We start from the raw sequence: 15,215 nt of genomic DNA, 5'->3' as shown, positions 1-15,215 counted from the left end.
TTGATGCATAGTAAAGTACGATTATACACGTTCGTGTATAAAAGTCTATCAGCGTCGCTTTGACGCGTATACCACATAAGAGCCATTCGGTCAAAGACACCGACTCGTGGCACTGCTGTATAGAGAAATAGTAGCGGAACGAAACACGGTGCGAAAACAGTTGAGAAAATCTCAAGGAGCGATGACTGCTTCTCGACCGAGGTCGAAGAATAGCCAAGCGCCCGACGCTGCCTCGACCGGCCGCCCGTACCGTTCGGTCTCTTATAGGTACCGAACGGCCGGCCGGGACGCCGGCGACGCACGGTCCACAGCACGCGCGCTTACGGGGGAAAACCGCCGCAACGACAGACCGCCCGGGCGACCCGCTGGAACTTAGACGGAAAACCACATTCCGAACAAATCACGATACAGCCCACTACGACCAATCGAACAAAGAATAAATGAAACATATATGTTAGTAGCATACCACAGGACGAATAAATACAAATATTTAATAATTTCAGGGCCGTATTGCCTCCCGGTCACATCGGTCCGGAACGAAAATTTCGAGCTATCCACACGTTAGGCACACCACCGTGTAGCTGGCATGCTAAAACACGCTGCTGTGTGCTCAAAGTGTACGGTCGTCGTGTCCGTTCTCGAGATAATAGAGAAGAACTGTTCGATACGTGCCGAAAGTTTCAAAGTCCCAGCGGCGTGATGCTTCCCGGTCACATCGGTCCGGAACGAAAATTTCGAGCTATCCACACGTTAGGCACACCACCGTGTAGCTGGCATGCTAAAACACGCTGCTGTGTGCTCAAAGTGTACGGTCGTCGTGTCCGTTCTCGAGATAATAGAGAAGAACTGTTCGATACGTGCCGAAAGTTTCAAAGTCCCAGCGGCGTGATGCTTCCCGGTCACATCGGTCCGGAACGAAAATTTCGAGCTATCCACACGTTAGGCACACCACCGTGTAGCTGGCATGCTAAAACACGCTGCTGTGTGCTCAAAGTGTACGGTCGTCGTGTCCGTTCTCGAGATAATAGAGAAGAACTGTTCGATACGTGCCGAAAGTTTCAAAGTCCCAGCGGCGTGTTGCTTCCCGGTCACATCGGTCCGGAACGAAAATTTCGAGCTATCCACACGTTAGGCACACCACCGTGTAGCTGGCATGCTAAAACACGCTGCTGTGTGCTCAAAGTGTACGGTCGTCGTGTCCGTTCTCGAGATAATAGAGAAGAACTGTTCGATACGTGCCGAAAGTTTCAAAGTCCCAGCGGCGTGTTGCTTCCCGGTCACATCGGTCCGGAACGAAAATTTCGAGCTATCCACACGTTAGGCACACCACCGTGTAGCTGGCATGCTAAAACACGCTGCTGTGTGCTCAAAGTGTACGGTCGTCGTGTCCGTTCTCGAGATAATAGAGAAGAACTGTTCGATACGTGCCGAAAGTTTCAAAGTCCCAGCGGCGTGTTGCTTCCCGGTCACATCGGTCCGGAACGAAAATTTCGAGCTATCCACACGTTAGGCACACCACCGTGTAGCTGGCATGCTAAAACACGCTGCTGTGTGCTCAAAGTGTACGGTCGTCGTGTCCGTTCTCGGGATAATAGAGAAGAACTGTTCGATACGTGCCGAAAGTTTCAAAGTCCCAGCGGCGTGATGCTTCCCGGTCACATCGGTCCGGAACGAAAATTTCGAGCTATCCACACGTTAGGCACACCACCGTGTAGCTGGCATGCTAAAACACGCTGCTGTGTGCTCAAAGTGTACGGTCGTCGTGTCCGTTCTCGAGATAATAGAGAAGAACTGTTCGATACGTGCCGAAAGTTTCAAAGTCCCAGCGGCGTGATGCTTCCCGGTCACATCGGTCCGGAACGAAAATTTCGAGCTATCCACACGTTAGGCACACCACCGTGTAGCTGGCATGCTAAAACACGCTGCTGTGTGCTCAAAGTGTACGGTCGTCGTGTCCGTTCTCGAGATAATAGAGAAGAACTGTTCGATACGTGCCGAAAGTTTCAAAGTCCCAGCGGCGTGTTGCTTCCCGGTCACATCGGTCCGGAACGAAAATTTCGAGCTATCCACACGTTAGGCACACCACCGTGTAGCTGGCATGCTAAAACACGCTGCTGTGTGCTCAAAGTGTACGGTCGTCGTGTCCGTTCTCGAGATAATAGAGAAGAACTGTTCGATACGTGCCGAAAGTTTCAAAGTCCCAGCGGCGTGTTGCTTCCCGGTCACATCGGTCCGGAACGAATATTTCGAGCTATCCACACGTTAGGCACACCACCGTGTAGCTGGCATGCTAAAACACGCTGCTGTGTGCTCAAAGTGTACGGTCGTCGTGTCCGTTCTCGAGATAATAGAGAAGAACTGTTCGATACGTGCCGAAAGTTTCAAAGTCCCAGCGGCGTGATGCTTCCCGGTCACATCGGTCCGGAACGAAAATTTCGAGCTATCCACACGTTAGGCACACCACCGTGTAGCTGGCATGCTAAAACACGCTGCTGTGTGCTCAAAGTGTACGGTCGTCGTGTCCGTTCTCGAGATAATAGAGAAGAACTGTTCGATACGTGCCGAAAGTTTCAAAGTCCCAGCGGCGTGTTGCTTCCCGGTCACATCGGTCCGGAACGAAAATTTCGAGCTATCCACACGTTAGGCACACCACCGTGTAGCTGGCATGCTAAAACACGCTGCTGTGTGCTCAAAGTGTACGGTCGTCGTGTCCGTTCTCGAGATAATAGAGAAGAACTGTTCGATACGTGCCGAAAGTTTCAAAGTCCCAGCGGCGTGATGCTTCCCGGTCACATCGGTCCGGAACGAAAATTTCGAGCTATCCACACGTTAGGCACACCACCGTGTAGCTGGCATGCTAAAACACGCTGCTGTGTGCTCAAAGTGTACGGTCGTCGTGTCCGTTTTCGAGATAATAGAGAAGAACTGTTCGATACGTGCCGAAAGTTTCAAAGTCCCAGCGGCGTGTTGCTTCCCGGTCACATCGGTCCGGAACGAAAATTTCGAGCTATCCACACGTTAGGCACACCACCGTGTAGCTGGCATGCTAAAACACGCTGCTGTGTGCTCAAAGTGTACGGTCGTCGTGTCCGTTCTCGAGATAATAGAGAAGAACTGTTCGATACGTGCCGAAAGTTTCAAAGTCCCAGCGGCGTTGTCGCGGGGTGGGCCCGGGCTGGCGGAGTGCCAGTTCGGGTTCCGGGAGGGCCGGTCGACGATCGACGCGATTCGACGCGTCCGGTCCCTCTCGGCCTCGGCGGTCTCCCGGGGTGGGGTGGCATTGGCGGTGTCCTTGGACATCGCCAATGCGTTTAACACCCTACCCTGGGAGGCGATTAGGCGGGGGCTTGAGGAACATCGAGTCCCCGCCTACCTTAGGGCAGTCGTCGAGGACTACCTCCGCGACAGGTGGATCGAGTATCCGGGCCGGTGCGGGACGGAGAGGAGAGCGGTGTACTCCGGGGTTCCGCAGGGGTCGGTGTTAGGACCCCTGCTGTGGAACCTCGGGTACGACACCGTCCTGCGGGCCGAAGACCTCCCCGACGGCGTCAGTCTGACGTGCTACGCGGACGACACCTTGTTGTTGGCCGTCGGGGGGGACTGGAGGGGGGCTGTTCGGGCCGCCGAGGACGGTGCCCGGCGCGTCGTCTCCCGGATCAGGGGGATCGGTTTGGAGGTGGCTCTCCACAAAACCGAGGTACTCGGGATGTATAGACCCCGGGGAGAGCCGCCTCCCCCCCTGATCCGGGTGGGTGAGACAGACGTCGAGGTGAGGTCTCAGATGAAATATCTGGGACTTCGCCTCGACAGCCACTGGCGCTTCGAGGGTCATTTCCGGGCCCTGGCCCCGCGGTTGGAGGGGATAGTTGGCGCTTTGGGCCGTATCCTCCCCAACCTGCGGGGCCCGAGTGACCGGGTTCGCCGCCTCTACGCGGGAATGGTCCACTCGGTGGCCCTATACGGGGCCCCCGTTTGGGCGGGCGACCTGGCCGCCTCCCGGCGCAGCAAGGTATTGCTGCGCCGGGTTCAAAGGCGGCTTGCATTGCGGATCGCCCGGGGGTACCGGACCGTTTCGTATGAGGCGGCGAGCGTCCTGTCAGGGCTACCCCCGGCGGACTTGATCGCGGGCGCGCATGCGGCTTTCTACGAGGGCCGCATGCGCGCCCGCGAGGATGGGGTGGTCCTGGCGGGATGCGAGGTGGAGGCCCTCAGGCGCCAGGCCCGGGAGTCCATGCTGCAGCTTTGGCAGCAGCGGCTGGCCGAGCCGTTGTTCGGCCAGAGGACTGTCCGGGCTATCCGGCCGGTCCTGTTTGAGTGGCTGGGTAGGCGCTTCGGCTCACTCACCTACCGGTTGGTGCAGGTGCTGTCCGGGCACGGATGCTTCGGACAGTACCTGTGCCGGATCGGTGTGGAGGAGGCGGCGCGCTGCTGGCACTGTCCAGCGGACGAGGACACGGCGCAACACACCCTCGAGGTGTGTCCGGCCTGGGGGGTGGAGCGCCGTGTCCTCACGGCCGTGATTGGGGCGGACCTATCGCTGCCGGGCGTGGTACAGGCCATGCTCGGCAGCGAGACGAAGTGGCGGGCCGTGTCCTCCTTCTGCGAGGAGGTAATCTCGCAGAAGGAGGCCGCGAGCCGCATTCGCGAGAGCGGGCGTCCGCGAGCGAGGCCCCGTCCGAGGCCGGGGGCGGGTGGGCCTCCGGAAGGGCCGGGGAGGCCACCCTGAGAGCGGCGGGCGGGGGTGCGTAGCCCTTGAGGCTCGTGCCACCGCCCGTCGTGTGAAGGGTGGGAAGAGTAAGGGACGGCGACGCTCTCGAGGGCGGAGAGGCCAGAGCCGCCCTCGGGAGCGTACGGCCGGGTGCGGCCGCGCCGACGGCACGGTCCCAGGGCCGTGCCTCCGGCGCGGCTATGGGGGCCGTGGGCGGTCGCGAGTGTGGGACTCGCGGCCGCCCTCGGGCGGCCCCCGGGAGTGGGACGTCGGAGCAGTGTGGCCCTGCTCCGACGTCGGGCGCCAGAGCGCCGAGGAGAAAACAGGGAAGGGAGGGTGAAGTACCCCCTCCCTTCCCTGGAACGGGAGGACACGGGCGCGAGAGCCCTGCACGGGGGAGCACCTGATGTTATGATGTCTTCGGTCCCAGGTGCTCCCCCTGCATAGTGCGAGGATGGCCACCGTGGTGGGTTTTAGTGGGTAGGTCCCGCGCCCGATGGGTTTCCTCCGGGCGCGGGGAATCCCACACTCCCCCCGCCCCTCCCCAGGCGGCGGGGGGGTCTTTCGAAGATTTCCCCCACGTTAAAAAAAAAAAAAAAAAAAAAAAAAAAAAAAAAAAGTCCCAGCGGCGTGTTGCTTCCCGGTCACATCGGTCCGGAACGAATATTTCGAGCTATCCACACGTTAGGCACACCACCGTGTAGCTGGCATGCTAAAACACGCTGCTGTGTGCTCAAAGTGTACGGTCGTCGTGTCCGTTCTCGAGATAATAGAGAAGAACTGTTCGATACGTGCCGAAAGTTTCAAAGTCCCAGCGGCGTGTTGCTTCCCGGTCACATCGGTCCGGAACGAAAATTTCGAGCTATCCACACGTTAGGCACACCACCGTTTAGCTGGCATGCTAAAACACGCTGCTGTGTGCTCAAAGTGTACGGTCGTCGTGTCCGTTCTCGAGATAATAGAGAAGAACTGTTCGATACGTGCCGAAAGTTTCAAAGTCCCAGCGGCGTGATGCTTCCCGGTCACATCGGTCCGGAACGAAAATTTCGAGCTATCCACACGTTAGGCACACCACCGTGTAGCTGGCATGCTAAAACACGCTGCTGTGTGCTCAAAGTGTACGGTCGTCGTGTCCGTTCTCGAGATAATAGAGAAGAACTGTTCGATACGTGCCGAAAGTTTCAAAGTCCCAGCGGCGTGTTGCTTCCCGGTCACATCGGTCCGGAACGAAAATTTCGAGCTATCCACACGTTAGGCACACCACCGTGTAGCTGGCATGCTAAAACACGCTGCTGTGTGCTCAAAGTGTACGGTCGTCGTGTCCGTTCTCGAGATAATAGAGAAGAACTGTTCGATACGTGCCGAAAGTTTCAAAGTCCCAGCGGCGTGATGCTTCCCGGTCACATCGGTCCGGAACGAAAATTTCGAGCTATCCACACGTTAGGCACACCACCGTGTAGCTGGCATGCTAAAACACGCTGCTGTGTGCTCAAAGTGTACGGTCGTCGTGTCCGTTCTCGAGATAATAGAGAAGAACTGTTCGATACGTGCCGAAAGTTTCAAAGTCCCAGCGGCGTGATGCTTCCCGGTCACATCGGTCCGGAACGAAAATTTCGAGCTATCCACACGTTAGGCACACCACCGTGTAGCTGGCATGCTAAAACACGCTGCTGTGTGCTCAAAGTGTACGGTCGTCGTGTCCGTTCTCGAGATAATAGAGAAGAACTGTTCGATACGTGCCGAAAGTTTCAAAGTCCCAGCGGCGTGTTGCTTCCCGGTCACATCGGTCCGGAACGAAAATTTCGAGCTATCCACACGTTAGGCACACCACCGTGTAGCTGGCATGCTAAAACACGCTGCTGTGTGCTCAAAGTGTACGGTCGTCGTGTCCGTTCTCGAGATAATAGAGAAGAACTGTTCGATACGTGCCGAAAGTTTCAAAGTCCCAGCGGCGTGTTGCTTCCCGGTCACATCGGTCCGGAACGAATATTTCGAGCTATCCACACGTTAGGCACACCACCGTGTAGCTGGCATGCTAAAACACGCTGCTGTGTGCTCAAAGTGTACGGTCGTCGTGTCCGTTCTCGAGATAATAGAGAAGAACTGTTCGATACGTGCCGAAAGTTTCAAAGTCCCAGCGGCGTGTTGCTTCCCGGTCACATCGGTCCGGAACGAAAATTTCGAGCTATCCACACGTTAGGCACACCACCGTGTAGCTGGCATGCTAAAACACGCTGCTGTGTGCTCAAAGTGTACGGTCGTCGTGTCCGTTCTCGAGATAATAGAGAAGAACTGTTCGATACGTGCCGAAAGTTTCAAAGTCCCAGCGGCGTGAAGCTTCCCGGTCACATCGGTCCGGAACGAAAATTTCGAGCTATCCACACGTTAGGCACACCACCGTGTAGCTGGCATGCTAAAACACGCTGCTGTGTGCTCAAAGTGTACGGTCGTCGTGTCCGTTCTCGAGATAATAGAGAAGAACTGTTCGATACGTGCCGAAAGTTTCAAAGTCCCAGCGGCGTGATGCTTCCCGGTCACATCGGTCCGGAACGAAAATTTCGAGCTATCCACACGTTAGGCACACCACCGTGTAGCTGGCATGCTAAAACACGCTGCTGTGTGCTCAAAGTGTACGGTCGTCGTGTCCGTTCTCGAGATAATAGAGAAGAACTGTTCGATACGTGCCGAAAGTTTCAAAGTCCCAGCGGCGTGTTGCTTCCCGGTCACATCGGTCCGGAACGAAAATTTCGAGCTATCCACACGTTAGGCACACCACCGTGTAGCTGGCATGCTAAAACACGCTGCTGTGTGCTCAAAGTGTACGGTCGTCGTGTCCGTTCTCGAGATAATAGAGAAGAACTGTTCGATACGTGCCGAAAGTTTCAAAGTCCCAGCGGCGTGATGCTTCCCGGTCACATCGGTCCGGAACGAAAATTTCGAGCTATCCACACGTTAGGCACACCACCGTGTAGCTGGCATGCTAAAACACGCTGCTGTGTGCTCAAAGTGTACGGTCGTCGTGTCCGTTCTCGAGATAATAGAGAAGAACTGTTCGATACGTGCCGAAAGTTTCAAAGTCCCAGCGGCGTGTTGCTTCCCGGTCACATCGGTCCGGAACGAAAATTTCGAGCTATCCACACGTTAGGCACACCACCGTGTAGCTGGCATGCTAAAACACGCTGCTGTGTGCTCAAAGTGTACGGTCGTCGTGTCCGTTCTCGAGATAATAGAGAAGAACTGTTCGATACGTGCCGAAAGTTTCAAAGTCCCAGCGGCGTGATGCTTCCCGGTCACATCGGTCCGGAACGAAAATTTCGAGCTATCCACACGTTAGGCACACCACCGTGTAGCTGGCATGCTAAAACACGCTGCTGTGTGCTCAAAGTGTACGGTCGTCGTGTCCGTTCTCGAGATAATAGAGAAGAACTGTTCGATACGTGCCGAAAGTTTCAAAGTCCCAGCGGCGTGTTGCTTCCCGGTCACATCGGTCCGGAACGAAAATTTCGAGCTATCCACACGTTAGGCACACCACCGTGTAGCTGGCATGCTAAAACACGCTGCTGTGTGCTCAAAGTGTACGGTCGTCGTGTCCGTTCTCGAGATAATAGAGAAGAACTGTTCGATACGTGCCGAAAGTTTCAAAGTCCCAGCGGCGTGATGCTTCCCGGTCACATCGGTCCGGAACGAAAATTTCGAGCTATCCACACGTTAGGCACACCACCGTGTAGCTGGCATGCTAAAACACGCTGCTGTGTGCTCAAAGTGTACGGTCGTCGTGTCCGTTCTCGAGATAATAGAGAAGAACTGTTCGATACGTGCCGAAAGTTTCAAAGTCCCAGCGGCGTGTTGCTTCCCGGTCACATCGGTCCGGAACGAAAATTTCGAGCTATCCACACGTTAGGCACACCACCGTGTAGCTGGCATGCTAAAACACGCTGCTGTGTGCTCAAAGTGTACGGTCGTCGTGTCCGTTCTCGAGATAATAGAGAAGAACTGTTCGATACGTGCCGAAAGTTTCAAAGTCCCAGCGGCGTGGTGTGCGGCGTGTCGGGACGGCGAGACGTTGTGTTGACGTTGTGTTGTGTTGTTCGCATTGAAAAGGTAGGACCCGTACACGCGAACCGCACGCACGTGCGTACGAGGGTTTTGATTTGATTCGTTGAACAATTGAGAGATCATCGGTGAACGGTGCTGTGACACGTTAACTACGGGTGCACGCGGGTGTGTCTATAAATAGCTTCGTGTGATTCGGAGTGTCGCGTTTGATCCACGTGCTCTTTCGGAGCAGGTCACGGAGAAAAGATTGTCAACAAGAAACACGGACCGCGGGGCACGAGCGAACGGCGGAAAACAAGGACAGGAGAAGGACGGTGTGGTGCGTATCGGGACGTTGTGTTGTTCGCATTGAAAAAGGTAAGACCCGTATACGCGAATCGCACGCACGTGCGTACGAGGGTTCGATTCGATTCGTTGAACAATCGAGAGTTCATCGGTGAACGGTGCTGCGACACGTTAACTACGGGTGCACGCGGGTGTGTCTATAAATAGCTTCGTGTGATTCGGAGTGTCGCGTTCGATCCACGTGCTCTTTCGGAGCAGGTCACGGAGAAAAGATTGTCAACAAGAAACACGGACCGCGGGGCACGGGCGAACGAACGGCGGAAAACAAGGACAGAGAACAGTCACCTGCTATCGGATTCGGAACGATCGTTTCGCGAACGAATCGCGTCGATGTTGACAACAGCATCGTATACGCGCGTGTTTCCCTTTCGTCCTCGTGACATAAACACATCGTAAACACGCGCGACGCGCGACGCGCTCGCGTATTCATTACGTATTCATTACGAAATTCCGACGAGTCCTTGTCTCGTATACTCGTCCCGGTCGTGTAAACAAAAAGCGGGACGGAACACGCTGGGCGGAAGTGCCCCGCGGATTATCGGATTATCGGATTATCGGATTATCGGATTATCGCGATACGCGGTACTTTCGACAAATTGGCGCGTTCCATTCGATCGCGGTAGCGGGAATCGATATATCGCGAGATTCTCGCCGACGTCACCGAGTAAAAAGGAACGAATACCCGAAGTGTGATCCTTGCTCGGAACGAGAATACGAAATCCTGTTAACTCGATCCGTTAATGTAACGGGCACGAAGACTGGCCGGCGACTACTCGGTGACGCGTCCGCGCGTATCATATGCGCGTATCAACGGAACGAAATCGCGCGTAAATAAAACTTGTTGTTCCGGGACGGGCGCAACAGCGGAAGAAGAGGAATCGAACACGCGGAGAAGCTTGCCGTGGTTCGTAACGGCGGACGAAGGGAAGGGGACGAGAGGCGAACGATGCTGTCCGGTCGTCGCGGTTAATTCGCACGTGTCGCGATGTCGGGCGGCACGGCGGGCGTCCGTGGCACCGGCGCCGAGTGCAGGAAGTTCGCGCCGAACATATTCAACAAGAGCAAGTGCAGCAGCTGCTTCAAGCAGAAGGAGGAGCACAGCGCGGAGGCTCTGGAATGCAACAGGGCCACGAGGAAGATTTCAAAATGCGGATACCTGTTCGTCGCCCCCGGCTGGGACTTCTCGAATCCCCTGAATCGGACCAACAGGTGGCAGAGAAGATGGTTCGATCTGTACGACGACGGGGAGCTAACGTACTCGGTGGACGAACACACAAGGGTTAGAAGGAAGATAATGTGTTCTGGGATTGGAGGTGTTTGTAGAAGAGAAGAAGAGAAGAAGGGAATCGTAGGTGGATTTTGTTCGATGTGAGTCTAAGTTTCGAGGGGATCCCTCAGGGGCTGTAGCTTGTTGCTACAGTACGGGACTGGCAAACCCGAGGTGCCCGATGCCAAACCACACCGTAAGACTCCTGTTGGTCGTCGCAACGACCCACTCCCAATTCCTCTTTTGGCTTTGAGAGTGGTACGTGACGGCAGGAGGGACGGGGGCCTTGGCTTTACCGCCCGGGCCGCGAGGATGGTAACTCTATAAATTGCCCTCCAATCCTAAGCTACGGTGCGCGGTGATGGGATGCGTGGTTGGGGGGGAGGCCCCAATCCCAAGCGGCCAACTCCGGGGTACCTGCCGACCCCCCGGAGTATTTAGGCCTGCCCGGGTATGGCGGCTCTGCCCGGGTCGACTTACTTTCCGACCTACGCGTGGGAAAAAAAAATGAGTAATATGCCAAAAAAGAAAAAAGGGGGAGGGGGGTCGGAGCGAGTGGCGCGAAGTGTGGCGACGGAGGGGGCACTCGTGCCCCACCGGGCGCCGTTCGAGGAGGGGGACGAGACGGCGTCGGTCTCGTCCCTGGCGTCCGCGACCAGCGCCGCGGGCGTAAAGAGGCGCAGGACGGTGGAGGGGCGGAGGACGGAGGAAGCTCCGTCCACGTCCGCTGCTCCACCGTTGCTCACGGTGAGCGACGGGGAGGAGGACCTCAGGGACGAGGATACGGCCCATGTATCGGCCCGTATTGCCTCGTCCCTGAGGTCTATTGAGAAGGTGGCCACCACCTCGCGGGGGCTGACTACAGCCTCCGCGAGGTCGGTTGGCCAGGCCGCGACGGAGGCGCGGAGGGCTCTCCAGGAGCTGGAACGACGTGTCCCAGCTGCCTTGGAGAGCACGAACGCCCAGCTAAGGCAGCGTGTGGAGGCGCTGCAAGACGAGCTGGCGTGCTCGCGGAGGGAGACGGACGCCCTTAGGAGGCGCCCGCATCCGGGGCCGACGGGCGACTGCACGTGTGGGAGGGGGAAGGCGGGAGCTCCCCCCACACCAGCGACGTCCATGAGGAGCATCGAGCTCCTCATGGACGCCAAGATGGCGGCCATGATGGCCGTCATCCGCGGCGAAATCCGGGCGGCGCTTCGCCCCAAGGGCGGAGCGCCGGCGGGACCGAGGACCGGGCCCGGGAAACAACCGGGGGGCGGGGAACCGCAGGGGGGGACCATCGCGGTTCCGGGCCCTGCGGCAAAGACGAAGGGCAGGGGTGCCGTGGTGGGGGCGACGGCGGGGGCACAAATGCCTCCGCCGCCGCCCCCATCCGGTCCCTTGTGGACCGAAGTGCTGGGCCGAAAGGCGGGAAGGACGGCGAGGAGGGCGGCCCGGGTGCCGCCGCCTCCCCCGCCGGTTGCCCCGAAGAGGGACGGAAAGGCGGGGAGGGCGAAGCCCCGTCTGGGACGCCCCCCTTCAACGGCAGCAGTTATGCTGACCGTCCCGGAGGGGGGGGGCGTCTCCTACGGGGAGGTGATGGCAGCGGCCAAGGAAAATATATCCTTGGCCGCACTCGCCATCGAGTCGGTCCGCCCGAGATGGGCGGTGACGGGGGCGCTCATGCTGCGCGTGAGCGGCCCCGACAACGCAGCCAGGGCGGACCGACTGGCCGAAAAGCTGGGCGAGGCCTTGGCACCCCGGGGTGTCAGGGTCGCCCGGCCCACAAAGAGCGCGGAGCTGCGCGTTTGTGGGCTGGACGACTCGGTCACCCGGGAGGAGGTGGCCAGGGCGCTGGCCCAGGCCGGTGGCTGCTCTGAGGGGGACATCCGGACCGGGGAGGTCCGGCGGTCCTCCTCCGGCCTGGGAGCGGTGTGGGCACGGTGCCCTCTTCCGGCTGCCCGGAAGTTAGAAGCAGTCGGGAGGATCGTGGTGGGGTGGGTGTCGGCGAGGATCGAGGTCCTCGCCCAACGCCCACTCCAGTGCTACCGCTGCCTGGAGACGGGCCATGTCAGGCAGCGGTGCACCTCCGCGGTGGACCGCAGCGGTGCTTGTTACCGCTGCGGTGCCGAAGGCCACCGCGCGAGCCACTGCGCGGCGGCCCCCAAGTGCCCGCTGTGTGCGGACATGGGGAGACCCGCCGCGCACCGAATGGGGGGGAAGCAGTGTACCCCCCCATCCCGACGAGGGCAGAGGAGGGGGGCGCCGGGGCCGCTCCCGGCGCCGGTGAGAGCGGCCCCAGCTGCGAGCGCCGCGGCGCCCGCGGACCTGGCCGCGACCGACGCGACGGCCGCAAGGAAGAGGTCGGAGGCGGCGACGGCGTTGGTGTCCGCGATGGAGGTGGACATCGGCCCCGCCGCCGTCCTCACGGAGGTGCCACCAGGAGGCGGTGAGGAGGCCATCAAATAATGGCTCCCCGCCTCCTCCTGCAGGCCAACCTCAACCACTGCCGTGCAGCGCAGGACCTGATGTGTCAGACGCTGGCGGAGTGGGGGGGTGGTCTGGCAGTCGCCGCCGAGCCGTACCGCGTCCCCGACCATCCGCATTGGATGGGGGATGCGGGCGGCTTGGTGGCGGCTGTGTGGCAGGGCGGTGACGGGTCCCCTCCGTTCTCCTTACTGGAGAACGGGGCGGGATTCGTCGCCGTCCAGTGGGGGGGAGTCGCCGTGGTGGGGTGCTACGTTTCGCCCAACTGCGGCCTTGCTGCCTTCGAGCAGTACCTGGCCGGGGTGGGGGCGTGCCTCACAAGGATTGCGCCCCGGCCGGTGCTGGTCCTGGGGGACTTCAATGCCTGGTCTGTGGCATGGGGGTCCCCCAGGACCAATCGGAGGGGCGAGGCTCTGGGCGACTGGGCGGCGGGCTTCGACCTCCGGTTGATTAACCGGGGGTCGGAGCTGACGTGCGTGCGGCGCGGGGGAGGGTCCATAGTGGATTTGACGTTTGGATCCCCCGGCGCCGCGCGTATGGTGTCCGGGTGGGACGTGGTGGTGGGGGAGGAGACATTATCGGACCACCGGTATATCCGCGTGGTCTTGACCTCCCCCGAGGCCGCCGCGGCCCCGCACCGACGCCTCCGCCCGGGAGCGGGTAGCGCCCCACCACCACCACGCAGATGGGCGCTTCGGCGCCTTGACAAGGACGTCCTGGTGGCGGCCGCTCTGGCCGAAACCTGGCCTCGACGGGAGACCAGGCTGCCCGACCTGGAGGGGGCCATGGCTCGGCTCGGGAGCGCCATCGCGCGCATTTGCGACGCGGCGATGCCCCGGGCCGGGCCGCGGTCTCCTCGTCGGGCGGTGTACTGGTGGTCGGGCGAAATCGGGGAATTGCGGAAAGCATGCGTCCGGGCCCGACGCCAGTACACCCGCGCGCGTCGTCGGGCCGGACGGAACGGCGACGACGGCGCGCGGGCTAGGGCGGCGGAACTGTACGAGTCCTATCGCGCGGGAAAGAGGGCTCTGCAGGTCGCCATCAAACGGGCCAAGGCCCAGAGCTGGAAGGAGCTCCTCGAGACCCTCGAGCGGGATCCATGGGGGCGCCCATACCGGATAGTTCTGAATAAACTCCGGCCATGGGCGCCCCCGATCACCGAGGGTCTCGACCCCCAGCTCTTGAGGGACGTGGTCGACACGCTCTTCCCGATCGTGGGGGAGAGCGGGCCACGTCCCTCTGCGGACCCGACCACCTGGTCCGCGGAGCTGGGGGTCTCGGCTGGGGAGCTAGCCGCGGCCATCCGAAGACTCGGGGCGAAGGATACTGCCCCGGGTCCTTCGGGAGTGCCCGGCCGAGTCTTGGTCTTGGCCGCGGACGTCCTGGGTGACGGCCTCCGGGAGCTATTCGACCGCTGCCTGGAGGCCGGGCGATTCCCCTCCGCATGGAAGGTGGCCCGAATGGTCCTCCTCCGGAAAGAGGGTAGGCCCGCGGACTCTCCGTCCGCGTACCGGCCGATTTGCCTGCTCGACGATGTGGGCAAGCTCCTGGAAAGAGTCGTGGCGGCCCGCATCGTCGGGCACCTGTCGCGGGGTGGGCCCGGGCTGGCGGAGTGCCAGTTCGGGTTCCGGGAGGGCCGGTCGACGATCGACGCGATTCGACGCGTCCGGTCCCTCTCGGCCTCGGCGGTCTCCCGGGGTGGGGTGGCATTGGCGGTGTCCTTGGACATCGCCAATGCGTTTAACACCCTACCCTGGGAGGCGATTAGGCGGGGGCTTGAGGAACATCGAGTCCCCGCCTACCTTAGGGCAGTCGTCGAGGACTACCTCCGCGACAGGTGGATCGAGTATCCGGGCCGGTGCGGGACGGAGAGGAGAGCGGTGTACTCCGGGGTTCCGCAGGGGTCGGTGTTAGGACCCCTGCTGTGGAACCTCGGGTACGACACCGTCCTGCGGGCCGAAGACCTCCCCGACGGCGTCAGTCTGACGTGCTACGCGGACGACACCTTGTTGTTGGCCGTCGGGGGGGACTGGAGGGGGGCTGTTCGGGCCGCCGAGGACGGTGCCCGGCGCGTCGTCTCCCGGATCAGGGGGATCGGTTTGGAGGTGGCTCTCCACAAAACCGAGGTACTCGGGATGTATAGACCCCGGGGAGAGCCGCCTCCCCCCCTGATCCGGGTGGGTGAGACAGACGTCGAGGTGAGGTCTCAGATGAAATATCTGGGACTTCGCCTCGACAGCCACTGGCGCTTCGAGGGTCATTTCCGGGCCCTGGCCCCGCGGTTGGAGGGGATAGTTGGCGCTTTGGGCCGTATCCTCCCCAACCTGCGGGGCCCGAGTGACCGGGTTCGCCGCCTCTACGCGGGAATGGTCC

Source organism: Ptiloglossa arizonensis, unplaced genomic scaffold, assembly GCF_051014685.1.
Source record: "Ptiloglossa arizonensis isolate GNS036 unplaced genomic scaffold, iyPtiAriz1_principal scaffold0023, whole genome shotgun sequence".
Taxonomy (NCBI): domain Eukaryota; kingdom Metazoa; phylum Arthropoda; class Insecta; order Hymenoptera; family Colletidae; genus Ptiloglossa; species Ptiloglossa arizonensis.
The sequence above is the reverse complement of the archived record's forward strand: the minus strand, read 5'-3'. Positions refer to the sequence as shown.